This window comes from Nesoenas mayeri (assembly GCF_963082525.1).
Source record: "Nesoenas mayeri genome assembly, chromosome: 2".
Taxonomy (NCBI): Eukaryota; Metazoa; Chordata; class Aves; order Columbiformes; family Columbidae; genus Nesoenas; species Nesoenas mayeri.
This window is the reverse complement of record NC_137543.1, coordinates 63,362,128-63,376,634: the sequence shown is the minus strand read 5'-3', so window position 1 is coordinate 63,376,634 and position 14,507 is coordinate 63,362,128. Positions and strand designations below refer to the sequence as shown.

Sequence of the window (14,507 nt, the reverse complement as noted above, 5' to 3'; positions counted from 1 at the left end):
TTCTGGGTTGGGGAAAGATAGGACTAAGATTCCAAGAGACATGTTTCTTTCAAAGGTGAAACAACCTAAAAAATTGACAATTGGAAACTTCTAGTGCTTGTTGGAGGCTGGAGACTTTTAATTTTACATAGAGGGTGCAAAGCATTCGTGTGAGTTTTCTAACTAGTTTTTATCTTAAAAAAAATTATGCATTGACAGCAATTGTCAGTTTGCATGAAGAAATCGTATCAATTCAGTTGAATTTTTTACAGGAAATTTTCCTCCTCTATCTGTGCTTGTACCTGGGAATTCAGCAAAGGAAAACATAGCTGATTATTGCTTTGCCTAAAACATGTAAAATAAAATATTCAAAAATAGTCTAAGGCAAAAAAAGTGAGAAAAATGAAATCTGCTGTACTCAAGACCATGGAATCCTTAGTAGGAAGACCAGTCTATGATAGCCTGTGGCTTTTATGTTCAGCCACCTTGGTCTGGAGTATATTGCCGAGAGGGAGAAGAGATTGAAACTTGACTCTGTATGTATGGGATACCAGGATTAAGTGCTATGGTAAAGTGAAAAGTGGGTACCATTTCTGCTAGCAGAGTTGAGAACAGAAAAATTATTTTAAAAGTATCTACCATCCAGACCTTGAAATAAGCAGAAATGAACATTGAAAGGTGAGAGGGGTAAGGAATTCTAATTTTTCTGCTTTGAGTTAGCATGCAAAAACTACATAAAATTTGCATATAAACAGTATAAGAGTATGGTGTCATTATTGGTAGACTTTACAGTGTAGAACTCAGTCATGTTCTAGATTTACAAATAATTCTAGCAAGGAACAGAAGCTGAGCTGCACTTAAAGATTTAAAAATAGTGAAAGATGATCGCCTCTCTGCTAACTTCATCTCTTGTTCCATTAATCTTCTAGCAGGAGAATATTGAGGAGTTAGTGATTGCCCCCCGCCATGCTGTGTGCTGGTAATTAATCCATGGAAAGAACCTGCAATAAATCTATGCATCATACTTCAGTTTAGGCATCCTGTGAGGCTTGCAGCTTGATGACTTTGTATTTTGCTGCCAGAGGGAAGCCACATTAGCACTGTGCTGAGCTTCAGCTGGTTATCAGGATCTCTTCTGACTGAGCTACTTATGCCTCGAGCCTTGGAGAAATGGGCCAACTTTCAGTTGGCCTCAAGTGCACAGCAAACGAGATTATAGACTCACAGAATAGTTTGGGTTGGAAGGGACCTTCAAAGGTCATCTAGTCCAATCCCCCTGCAATGAGCAGAAACATCTTCAACTAGGTCAGGTTGTTCAGAGCCCCGTCCAGCCTGGCCTGGAATGTTTCCAGGAATGGGGCATCTACCACCTCTCTGGGCAACCTGGGCCAGTATTGTACCACTCTCATAAAAAATTTCTTTCTCATGTCTAGCCTGAATCTCCTCTCCTTTAGTTTAAAACCATTACCAGTTGTCCTGTCATAACAGGCCCTGCTAAAAAGTCTGTTCCCCATCCTACTTATGGGCTCCTTTTAAGTACTCAAAGGCCACAATAATGTCTCTCTGGAGTCATTCAAAGATGACTTTTACTTGATGTGTGGGCAGAGCACGTTTGCTCTCAGCCTAGCAAACACCATGTAAATATATCTTTTAGAAATGTGAGATTTCATGCTGCACACGTGGTACCAATGACCCAGGCTACTTTGGAAATCTTGTAATTTTGCCCCTTCCTTCAGTCAATATAGAAATATTTTGTTTTCCTTTCATGTACTACCTGTATAGAGGAGCTTGTTGTAAAGTGAAATGAGGAAAAAGCTATTTGTAATTTGGACATGGAGGAGGCATCACACTATGATCTTTGTATTAGCACAGCCATTTAAGTTCCTCTGGGAAGGATGAGAAATGAGCTGTTTCTTCTTTCACTGCAGAAAGGACAAACTTCCAGAACAGGATCAATCTGTGACATCAACCAAGCAACTGTTCAGGCTGGATAAGAGAACTGCAGGCAGATCCAGCTGTGCTCTGTGGGCAGAGCTGCAGAGGGTTGATGGGACACCGTTGGAAAGATGTTTGTGAAATGTGTTGTGAGATGGCTTTGAAAGCTCTTAGTCAGTGTAGACAAATGTCAGTAATCCAGAGCAGCAGAAGGATTTGAGAAAGGGCAAAAGCCCATGCAGTATTTATTTTCCAAGTGGGAATGCGTTGAGTTTAGACATTTTGTGTTAACTCTCAGTTACGTAAATGTGTACATGGGTTTTAAGCATAGAAATATAGAATCGTCTGAGTTGGAATAGACCTTTAAGATCAAGTCTACCCATTAACCTAACACTGCCAAGTTCGCCTCTAAATCATGTGCCTGAGAACCTCATCTACATGTCTTTAAAACACTTCCAGGGATAGTGACTCCACCACTTCCCTGGGCAGCCTGTTCCAATGCCTGACAACCCTTTCTGGGAAGAAATTTTTTCCTAATACCCAGTCTAAACCTCCCCTAGTGCAACTTGAGGCCATTTCATCTCAACCTATCACTTGCTACATGGGAGGAGAGACCAACACCCTCCATGCTACAACCTGCTTTCAGGTAGTTGTAGACAGTGATCAGGTCTCCCCTCAGGCTCCTTTTCTCCAGGCTAAACAGCCCCAGTTCCCCCAGCCGCTCCTTATCAGACTTGTGCTCCAGACCCCTCATCAGCTTTGTTGCCCTTCTCTGCACTCTCTCCAGCACCTCAATGTCTGTCTTGTAGTGAGGGACCCAAAACTGAACACAGGATTTGAGGTGGGGCCTCACCACGTGACAGTGTAAGTTAGGAGAGGTAGTACTTTAATCTTGTGACTCTTCTAATTGATTTAGAAATGAATATGTGTTATCCGCTTGTAGTAGCTTCTGATGGCTCTGACTGGTGCTGGATAGGCAGGCTTTATGAGCAGGAGAGTTTTCAGAGGTAAACTGCTGTGCAGAGACAATCTGGAATTTGGTCCAGAAGAAGCCTGTGGAAGCCTGCAGCAGTGTGGCAAGGGATCGAGGTGTCTGCGGAGATGGAACCTTGCAGGGGTGAGATAGGCAGCAGGGCAGGCTGGTTTGGACAGCAGCTTTGGTTCTGGAGCCTAATGAAGAAGAGGTGGGAGGAAGGATTGGCAACTGGTGGGGGGGCAGAGAGGGAGATGGTGCTTGACATGGGAAAGGAGCAGGATGGTGTGACACACTGGAAGTGCAAATACGCTCCTCTCCTTCAGGATTGGAACATCCAGACATCCAAGCCTGTGGATTCTGGGGTTCACTGTGGAGTGTACAGTCTTTCAATGTGACTTCTTGTAACTCCCCACTAAATGCTAGCTATTGCTTGCAGGATAGACGGGCAAGGTGATTTGTATCCATCTCTAAATGTCTGAGTTCACATTTCTCATTAACCTCCTTATCATCAAAAGAAAGACTCACCTCTTGCTTTTCACTGTCTTTCTTCCAAATGTTTTATTCTCAGCTCTCTGTCAGTATTTTATTTTCTTTCTGTGAAATAGTCTCTCTGCTGTAAGACCCTATGCCAATTCAGTCAGTTCAGACTGCTTTAGTCCTTGATATTTTTTGTCGCATTTGCTGGAACTTCCTGCTTGGTTTCAAGTATTCTTTATCATGGTTTTAGGACTTCACTCAAGGTTATTATGAAGAAGATCTCCTGTAAATCCTATGATAAGTTCTGGAGATAAGGTTTCATTCTAATGTGTATTTTTTTGCCAGGCAGGCAGACATTTTAATCAAATGTCATATCAATTGTTCAGGCAGATATTAGACTTTGCTTCTGAAAAATACTTCTTTAGTTATCAGATTTCTTCACTGAGGAAATCACTGAGAAGGCTCTGAATAGTTTATCTTTGCTGTGTGATCCAAACTGCCTCTAAAACGCTTGGGTTTTTAATTGCATGCATTACAAAAACACAAAGGCCTTGAAATAATTTTGCTAATAGTTTAATAAACTACCCACTGTTTATTGCATGCATTATGATATTTTTATACCCTCCGCTCGTTCTGCCACAGAAGTTACATGGCTCCGCTCCTAGGTCTGTGCTGACGTGCTCCATTATGCGGCTTCCAGACAAAGCTGTTTTGACAAGCAAGACAGAGCATGGTAGCAAAAATCCTGTTCCTCCCTTCACAGTAGTCAGCAGGAAGCATCGTCCTTGGGAGCTGTGTTCCTTATGCCAGGATCTGCAGAGAAATTTTAAACTGTGAGACAGGCCAGATGCAGCTGTGGGAGTCTGTGCCCTGGGAGCAACCTCGTCATAAATCTGCTCAGGTGGGGGTGGTTTCTGTACATGGCTTTGAATATGGCATGTGGAATTTGTCCTCTGAGTAACCTGGCTTTAGGGTTTATCTTCAGAGTGATCATCTTGGCTGTTGCCCTCTAGAATCCCATATTATTATATGAATACCTTTAAAAATCTGTTTAGAGCAACCATAGTCAGGCAGACAAAAACTGGTATCTGAGATGCTGAACATCCCTGAAAGTGACACATCTGTGAAGCATTTATTGTGTTTTTAAAATGAGCCAGTTAGCTGCTGATCTTTTAGGAAGAATTACTTTCTCACTGTCTGTACCAAAGGCGGAGCCGGAGCTGCAGATGACTGCCACACACGTTGTCTGTATCAAAGAGGGATCTTCTGTCATTGCCAGTATCTTGCACAGGAGGTGTGGCCCGTGGTCCTCTTGCATCCCCAAAGGGCACACGCAAAGGTGCTCACGTCTTCCCCCTCATGGATGCAGCTGCTGGTGTGGCTCTTGTCTCCACAGAGGTGTGAACTTCTGTTGCTGCCAAAGTCTTGGGTTGGACTGGGGGTGTGAGTCACAACATGATCACTGCACTTTTCTGAGATGTGACGAGCTCTATGAGCAAACTGCACAACTGGAGGAATCTCCTGCTGTCTTTTGCTGCTCTGACCTTTCACCACAGATGTGAGGTGAAAATTAATGCCAAAGTGAAGATAACTTCAGACCAATACAGTGTCTAACGGTTGTGGTCTTCTGAATATAGATAACTGCAGTTTGGGCAGCCTTGAGCATCCCTACAGCCCCTTTTTGGCTTTTTTCTAGAGTATTTTTTGTCAGCTTCTGTAGAGCCAAATCTGTTTTACATGTGCAAGAGTACAACACAATGGGAAATAGTCTACAGACTTATTTGTGCCTGGATATTTCAGGTATTTTTAGAAATGTTAGCAAATATATACTTCGTACTCCAAATGTGTCACTTAATAGGACTGTAGTGTATGCTGAAATTTTCTGGAAAAAAATGCTTTCTAAAAGCTACCAAAGTAACTCCACTGCAAATTCTGTAACGATGGTGACTCCCAGAGATCAAATGCGCTATTTAAAGCTTTAGTTCAGAACACATTAACAGGGAAGAATAGAGAAATCCAGCAACACAGCAATGTACACCTGAAAGATGCATGGAAATTTCAAGCATATTGATTATGGCATCCTGCAAGTAATTCACAGTGACCAAATACCCAGCTTGTGTTGTGCGCTCTTCTCTCTAGGACTGCCATGTTCCTGTAATTGGCTTTTTCCCTGCACCTGCTCTATACAAAACTGTCTTGGAAATCAAACTTGACTTTATATCCACAAAAGAGCAAATCAGTGCATTATTTTGGGGGAAGTGACAAGCATTCATATTCTTTTTTTAACATAGGTAGAACTTACAGTACTTTACACTATATTCACTATTGTGCAGTGTTTTGCTGGGGTTAGGTTTAGGTAGTTCATCTCGGGAAAACTTAGCACGCATGAACAGTGTTATTCTATAGGACTAAAATGCAGTTTGTATAAATAGGGGTTTGTAGCAGTAAGTAGTTTCCCTGTGGTCGCAATCAAAGTGTGTTTCTTAAAGTTAGCAAATTTGGTTAACTTATTACAACTGTATTTTATTCTGCAGTTTATACTTCCTAAGTAATAATCTGCCACTCAGACACTTAACCTGTGGTCAAGAAAAAAGCAGCACTGTTACCAAGCCCTCTTTTGGAGAGGCTACATGATCGATTTTAACAGAACATTTTCTACAGCTGTATTTTTGGGCTGCTTCCTTTCAATCAGCTGGTTCAGTCACTGTCCTCACTTCACTCATCTCAGCAACATTTCTTTTTCTGCTGCTTTTAAGGCCCTGTTTAACTGTAATATTGTGTGTTCACTTGCACTGCCAGGAATAGGCTGTTTTTCAGAAACACATAACTGATGTGGAAAATACAAAAGACAGTGGAAGTTGTGAAATGTGATGTAAGCCCTAGTTATTTTGTTGTGCTATTACTCTGGGCAGGGGAGGGGTAGGTACAGGTTTTGCAACCTAATATTTTTTCAAGTTCAGTGTGACTGTAGCAAAACACATGAATAACAAAGGAATCTTTGTTTAATACTAGTCAGTTGCACATTTTTTAAAGAAAACAAATGCGGATGGGTCAAACAGGTGATTTAATTTTTTTTCTCTATAAGTACACGAAATTGTTTGTTACAAAGAATACCCCAGCTCACTTCGCTGTGGGAGGATCTTTTGTGAGATTCTCAAGATTAAAACAAACCTATATGTTCTAGTAACACAAAGGAACGTTTTTCTTTGGAACTGGTGGGCGGGTAAAATTCTTTTGTTAAGCCTTTAAAAAAAAAAACCCTCTCTGCGGGCTGTGTGGAGAATTGCCACATGCCTCTCATAGATTCCAAATTTCTGCCATAGCAAGTCCCACTGGTTCCAACCACAGGCTTTTTGTGTTTTCTGTACTCTCCTTTGTAACCCTCTAGCAAAGGGAGGCAGTGCCAGAGGTTCTGGGGAACACGAGGAGAGAGGCTGCGAGCTGGGCCTACACTGCTGCATTCCTCCGCAATGGCAGGCCGCCGTGTGGGCTTCGTGTCAGCCCTTCTTTGTCAGCCTCACAGCCGTACAATGCCTTTGCACACTCACCAGGCAAATAAAGCCCAGAGAAGTTCTCTTTTTGCTGTGGTTTGTACTGTGTATTCCCAAATAATGGGGTTTCTTTACATGTAGATGGTTGATGCAGTTAGCTAAAGGCAGCAGGCGGCTTGGTAGAAAACGTTTCTGCCAAGACCTCAAAAGTTGGGATTAACTGGTAATTTCTTACAAAGATGCATCAATGAATTGCAGAAATACATATATAGTCTATAATGAGGTGCCAAACTCATTTCAGTAGTAGTTACGTTTATATTGTCCTGAAATTACAGTCAGCCCTTTGAAGGCAAGCGCGAGGCTGAGGTGGCCCCTGGTGAAAATGAATTTGGCACCCCTGGGCTATACTATAAAACCCCTTTAAAACAAGGGAAGAGGAGGAAATTAAGCTCAGTGCAGCTACAAATGACATGTAACTTAGGCCCCCTAGCTAATGCCTTGTATGTTGAATCTGGTGCGACTTTCAGAGTATATTTAACAAAAAAAAAAAGTCTGTTTTGCCTCTGGTTTTAAGCTTCAGCATCATCTGCAACAGGGACATGCGTAGAGCTGGCATGCAATTACTGCCGCAGTTCCTGTGGTTTGAAACGCGTTGTTGACTGGTTTGCTTTGATCTCTTTCCTTTGACATGTCCAGGATGAATATGGTTTTTTCAGCTGCTCCCATGACTTGTTTTGCTGCTTTAATTGAGCATCTGTGTGCAGGGCTAAGCTTCTTCAGTAAGAAAAGAGAAGAAAGAGGACTTAAAGACATAAATAACACAAGGTGTACAAGTTTGGGGATGGTATGACCTTTTTTTTTTCCTCAGTCAAGTCTAAAGCCTGACTCCAAGAGAGCAGCCCCTCACAGAGGGTAACGAACGGGATGTGAACACGTTGCAGCCCCCAGGAACCACATGTGCTCCCTGTTAATATTCAGACTTTTGGGCACGGACTGCAACAGTGTGTTATTACTGCATAGGCTGCAAGTGTTTTTTCAGCAGATCTGGAATACATTTTAGGTTACTGTCAGAAATTAAGAGAGGAATTGCACTTATTTTTTCATACTGTAGTAATTAGTATCTGAAAGAATTGTCATTCTCCTATGCAATTTTCATTTATTTCCCATGCCATAGTTCTATGCTAAAACGTACATATTCCTGGTCTACCTGAGTGAATGCAGTATTTATTTCCTTCAAAATATGAGCATAAGTAATACAGACATACTGTCACTTCTTTCTCCTGTTAAACCTGCAAAGATGGGTATTCCCATAATAGGATGTGATGGGCAGTTCCCTTCTCCCCATTGAAACCTCTTGGTATTTTCATGCCAGCTCTGCTGCAAGGCCAAGCTTTGCTTCCTCAACAAACACTCCTCAGCAGAGAGGGCCAGAGAGGGCTTGGAGAGATAAGATCTTACATGAGTCTGGTAGCAAATGTGCTAAGACTTAGTTATTAGCAAAAAACCAGCAATTAATAGATCCTATTTGACCTATTGGTTTGCAGTGCAGCAGTAGCTCTAAGGGGGCATAATGCTGCCTGCAGAGAACAGCTATGAACTGGTATTCCACAAGGCATCAGGGATTCAGGGAAAGCAGCATTCTTCAGGCTCTTGTAACATTTTAAGGGGAAATTTCATTCGTCTGGCCGCAGCAACAGAGTCTAAATGTCAGCTCTAAAAATGTCTTGTGCCTTCACCAACAGCAGCACAATCCCATTCAGCAGACTTAGCCAGGGATCTTTATTGACTCAAGATGTAGTGCAGAACTAAACTTGGTCTTTTATTCAACTTAGTTCAATAGAAGTAAATACAACTCTCTAGGAACCGGTATTTATGAGTCTATACTGGGCCAGGTGGGGTTTTCCACTTTTTACTGTATTTTAGTCCTAAGGTTTATTGTGGGGAAAATTGTGGCCCAACAGACCCCTGATTCACTGCTTCATCAGATCAGTGTAGAAGTGTAGTCAGCTCATCAGTGGAATGAAAACACCTTCACAACCTTCATTCTTCTCTGGTAAGAGCCTCATATGGTCTGTAATATCTAATGTATGCAGTGATGGAGGACAGTCAAAGGATTGCCTGTTGTGCTTAGCAGATGGCTTCACATTCTTGTGCATGTTTGGTCTTACAGCTTGATTAGTCTGTGGGAAAAGCTGAATTTCTTGTGCAGAAAAATACCCTTCTTTCAATTATTCTGAAGCTGTAGAGAAAAATTGCCTCTGGGTGGAATTTTTTCCCTATAAGCGATGAGCTTTGGCAAGGATGGGAGGAGGAGAGTGAGCTGACCTGGAAGCGATCTCTTGGCTAAAAGCAGCAGGACCGTTAAATTCATGTGAATCTGTACTATGAGACACAGTGACATTTCTCTCTGAGTTCATTTCTTCTAGCAAATGGGGAAAATGTTTGTGTAAAGGCTAAATGCACCAGCAGATCAGTTCTGGTTGTCCCCAGAGCTATGACCAACTGTTTGTTTCACAATGATGCTGCATGCCATCTATTCCAAACAGAAATATTTGTTCAAAATTGATTTCCAACAGTTTGACAAGCTTCAGACAAACCCAGTAATTAGATCTGTGAAGTGAAATGTCTGATGGCACGTTGCCTTCTAACCATATTAGTGAAGTTAGGCTGAGAGGCATTTTTTGTCTGCAGCATCTTAGCATAGAGGATAAATCAAGCTCTGGAGTTCAGATTTAACAATGCAGATGTAATTCTTTCCTCCCTCTCCCCAAATACTTACGTAGTGAAGCCTAATGGCTGTAAACATTCCTTTCTGCTGTCAACTGTGCTGCAGTAGAAGTCCAGACCGGGAGCTTGGATTGTACCTATCATAGAATCATTTTGGTTGGAAGCAACTGTTAAGATCGAGTCCAACCATAACCTAAATCTGTCAGTAAACCATGTCACTAAGAGCCTCATCTATGCGTCTTTTAAACACCTCCAGGGATGGTGACTCCACCACTTACCTGGAAGTCACTGGTGTCCAAGGGAGAGAGTGGAACTGCCTGAAGTGTTTTGGTGGCATAACTCCTGTATTTTCTGAAACCGCTCAGCAAATGACCAGGACATGCATACCCTTGTTTGCTGAACCTTTCTCTGCACCAGTTTACTGGTTTGCATCCATCCTCTGATCCCTTTTTCTCCTTTTAGTCTGATCCGCGGGTGCTCCCACGAACCCATGCAGCGCTCTGCGGTGCCACCTCCAGCGGCAGAGCTCTGGCTGGAAGCTGGGACTGGCCTCTGATTCAGGCAGACGACCTGCACCTGTCTGCGGGATGAACAGTTTCTGCTACACTTGCCTTTGATACAGCCAAGCGCCAAATAGTTGGATCCTTTTTCCGATGAAATTAAGTGTTAATTAGACCTGATTTTCATTTGATCCTGGCTGTTGTGGTAGGTTGCAGTGTGTAATTACTGCTGCACGTTCCGACTCCTCGTTTCCATGTGCACCCAAAACTCCTGCTCAGGAATGTCAGAGTTTGAAGCGAGGCAGGTGATAGTGCAGGAAAAATGGACGTGTGTCACTTCATGACAGTATCCAAAGCCAGAGCTGAATTAGGGCTCCCAGCGATGCCTTATGCTATCCTTCCTGCAAAACAATTCCTTAAGGTCCTTTTTTCTAGAGAACTGCATAAAAAGGAAAGGCAAAATGTTGGGAAACAGTTATCTTAACACAGAGGTGGAGCACAGACACCCTCAACTGCAGCTCGTATGTAGTGATAGTGGATGCGCTTTTTCTGTCCTTTCCATTCTTTCCAATGTCCTGATGTTACCACAATTGTTGCTAAAAGCCACGTGTTGTAGAATAGTGGGTTTCAGCATCTTAAATAATGCAAGGCAAAGTATTGCTAATACGTTACACGTGAGTCTTGCTACTACAGCTTACTGAAGGTCTTGAAATTGTCAGTGTTACAAAGCTGAGTAATTTTTAGGTGCAACCTTTTGTTATTCAAGTGATTAAAAACAGGTAAGTAGGTGCAAAATTCCAGTTGCTTTACTTAATATTTTAGTGTCAGCATTTCACTAAACATACTGAAATATAGTTGACTCAGAATTGAGAACTATACTTGCATTATATTAAACTATCCAGTTGTCTCCTATAGGAAGAGATAGAACCAAAGAAGTAGAAAAGGACAAATACACGTCATATCCCATATACTGAAGAGCACTGCTTTATAAATACGCATGATTCGAGCTAAAATGAAAAGTTGATACAAAAGGACCCTAAAGTTAAGTGGGATAATTTTCATCTTCATACGCTGAGAAAAGAAGGCCAAGAAAAAGGAAATTATTAATCAGTCAGAGCAATCTGTAGTTACAATAAAATATATTAAATATTCTGTGTTATTTGATTTTGATTAAGGTACTTTCTGGTATTTGTAAGTACTAAATAATACTTAATTCTTAAGATTTTGTACAAATATTGGAGCTGCTGTCATGTGTTAACTGCAATCAATATTTGCAATATGCTTTAACTGTTGATCTAAGCCTCTCTGGAGAGGCAAAGTGAGGGAATACACTTCGGCTTTTATCAGGCTCATTTTCCTCATTTATCTTACTACATTTGTGGAGGGAGCAGCAATAAGAATGTGAGAGGAATTAAAACTATCTGCGAGAAAGCAAGACTGGAAAGGGGTAGGAAGAGATGAAAAACTTGTAATATCTTTCTAAAAAAAAAAATCTTAACACATCAAAACTCTTAGCTTAACAACCTCTTTCCAGGTTGCCCTCTGTATGGAAGAAGGCTACAGACTTTTATATGCACAAGGAGGGACTGTCATAGAGCAGCTCTACCAGGTGGCCCATGAGAAGGGTATTTATATCTGAGCTCTCCATCGGGGATTGTTCTTTGTATAAAACATGTTTCCATGGTCTTCACAGTAGCTACTGTTTGAACTATGGGGCTGAGAGGTCCCAGCTGACTGGAGGATTAGGTAAAAGTGTCAGTTCTCGGGAAATGGGATAAACAGTTAATGTCAAACTGAGCATCAAGGCATGGTGGTTTTGAAAATACTTATACGTGGCCTAACACCTATTAAAGACAATGAGGGGCAGGATTTAATGTCATCTCATTGAAAGCACCTTCGAAGCTTCTGTTTTGTTTAACAAACAGACTTTTAAGATTTTTTGGTCCATCTACATTCCCTGTGTACCCAGGGAAGAAATGGTTTTGTTCCCTCTGACCAAAGTGCAGAGGGAGGATTGTGCCGGGGACAGGCTCAGGGGCTGCGCAGGGCGAGGGGAAGGGGAGAGGTGGCGTTGGCTTCGGGACTCGTCCTTTGCCACCCCTGGGGTGCCAAACCCCTGCTCAGCGTCCCGCTCCTTCCTGCTGCTTTTGGGCTGGGGCAAGGATGCTCTCCTGCTGTCTCTTGTGTAGCTTTCCAGGACTTTATTCACTTAAATGTAAATAGATGACACTTTAATAGCCTTCCGGTAATGCCTTTGGCAATGCGTTCTGCTGTATTTGCTGCCTGAAGACTTCTTCCCTGGGCAGCTTTTGCTTGTACAAGTGATATGGTCCAGGAAGGGTCCTCTATTTTAACAAGAGAACTTCGTCTTGCAGGGAAAAACAAACAAACAAATAATATCAGTATCATATGCACAGCATTTGTAATGGGTTTTAATAGAAATCATCTAAATATTTGTTTCTAAATCAATGAATAAGCATATGTCTACATGGTCCATTAATTCTGGATATCCTTAAGACATTATTAAAGCGATCTGTCTCTCAAAATGCTCTTGAAAACTTAGATTATGTTAGCTCAACTATTAAAAATATCTCTGAATAATGTATTTTTAAATATTGGAGAAGACTTAAGCATGCAGAAAATCTTGAAGAAAACTGAAATGTGTGCTTTCAGTACTGAAATAAGGCATACAGAAAGATTTATACTTTATAGCTCGCTGCGTATGCATTGGGAGAAGCTACTTTTGTGGCACAAATACCCTTCTTTGTTGCTTACCAATACCCGTATTCAGTGACACAAAGAACAACTGTTGAAAAAAATATTAGTATGCAGATGCTCTGCTGTTTTGTTAATGCATTTAATTAAATACAATAGCTCTTTTGGTTGTTTTTCTTTTTCTGTCCTTGAATGGATTTGTATTATGGTATAGAATCTAAGCTTAGAGTTGGTATTTAAAATGTTTTCCAGTTTTAGAATGTGTTGTATATCCATGTCAGTTACTTTCTCTTTCATTCCATTAAGAAAATAATTTATGGGCTTTCATAATTTCTAAGAAGTTTGAAAGTAAGGTTGCCAGCAAATATTTTCCTTTTCCCCACTGATGAGGTCTTCAGTGACAATTAGCATTGCCTAAATAATTGTATTCCCAAGAAATACTTTCAGATGATTTAACCAAACAAAATTTTCTTGAAATTCTCAAACATTTCCTAGGGAGTTTTCACAGAAGGAAAAAGAGCTGCAGAGCGAAACTGCATATCATGTTTTTATATGAAAAACTGTAGCAGACTGATTACAACAAATTGTAACCTCATTACGGTGGATATTTGCAGAAGCCATCGTTTGGCTCATGTCGTTATCCATAAAATTATTTCAGAATTATTTTCAGCCGGAGAAAAGGTGTCTTTAGTGCCCTGTGGGTGGGCGAAATCATCTGAAATGGCCATGTCAAGTTTAAATTGCTCTGGTGAATCAGCGAAGTACTTGAGTCCAGAGTACTTTGAAAACATAGCAGGATGTGCCAGATCCCATCCCTCCCACGGCAACAAGAACCAAATCAAATGGGGATTAAATGAGGTAGTCATAAGTCCCTAAAGGTAACATAAGAATAACCAAAACTTATTTCTGAAATGCTGAGTCCTGTTAACCCCAAAAAAATGTTTCTGACGTGGAGTGAGCATGTGGGAGGTGTCTGCTATGGAGGTTGCTTCTCAAGTAGTGACCTGCTGATGTTCTTGTGGTGTTCCTTGGGGATTACACGTTGCTCAGTGGATGCAGTTTCCTTTAGAACAGTAGGAATAATGGTATAGACCTACAAAAACCTCCATAAATTTTTCTGTCACTGATAGAAAGAGCTACCAGAGGCTAAGAGTTAAGTGTGCTGCAGCTGATTATTTTCAGGTATTTTACTGCGTGTGTCAGAACACAACCATGGAGAAGACAGCAGACTACAGAGGTCTGTCTTGGCACCTTTCTCGGCTAAGAGCTTGTCAGCTTCTGATAATTCTTTTTGTCACTTCTCACAAGCACTAAATGCAAATTGCACAGTTTTGCTCCGGGCCTTCAGCATCAGAGCTAGGACATGGTACAACGAGTGCCAGGATCGTACATGGAGAAAAACTGTCATGGGAGGCCAAGGAGAAACTGCAGCTTCGTGTTCTCTACTTTTTTAAGTGAGGAAAATTTAAATACGGGCGGGGAAAAAAAACCCTCTCCTCATTACAGCTGTTTGACTGGTATTCAAGTTACAGTAGGGGTTCCAAATGGGGACAGAACCTTCAGGTACAAGATCTCAGGCATTGTGGAGGGGGAGGTTCAGTGCTGCTATGTCACTTTAATATTTTTTGCCTTCTTTTGGAGAAAAGTGGCACATTTGAGAGTTGCAGTCCTCAAGGGAAAGTATGGAAATTCTGATTCTTCAGCCAT

General features: G+C 41.5%; 1 protein-coding gene across 1 annotated transcript in view; it reads left to right on the top strand.

Annotated features, from left to right (window-relative positions):
• MBP (myelin basic protein) overlaps positions 1-14,507 on the top strand; it is a gene marked incomplete at its 3' end in the record, with an annotated part of 111,393 nt that overhangs the window by 77,376 nt on the left and 19,510 nt on the right. The gene's annotated exons all lie outside the window — the stretch shown is intronic.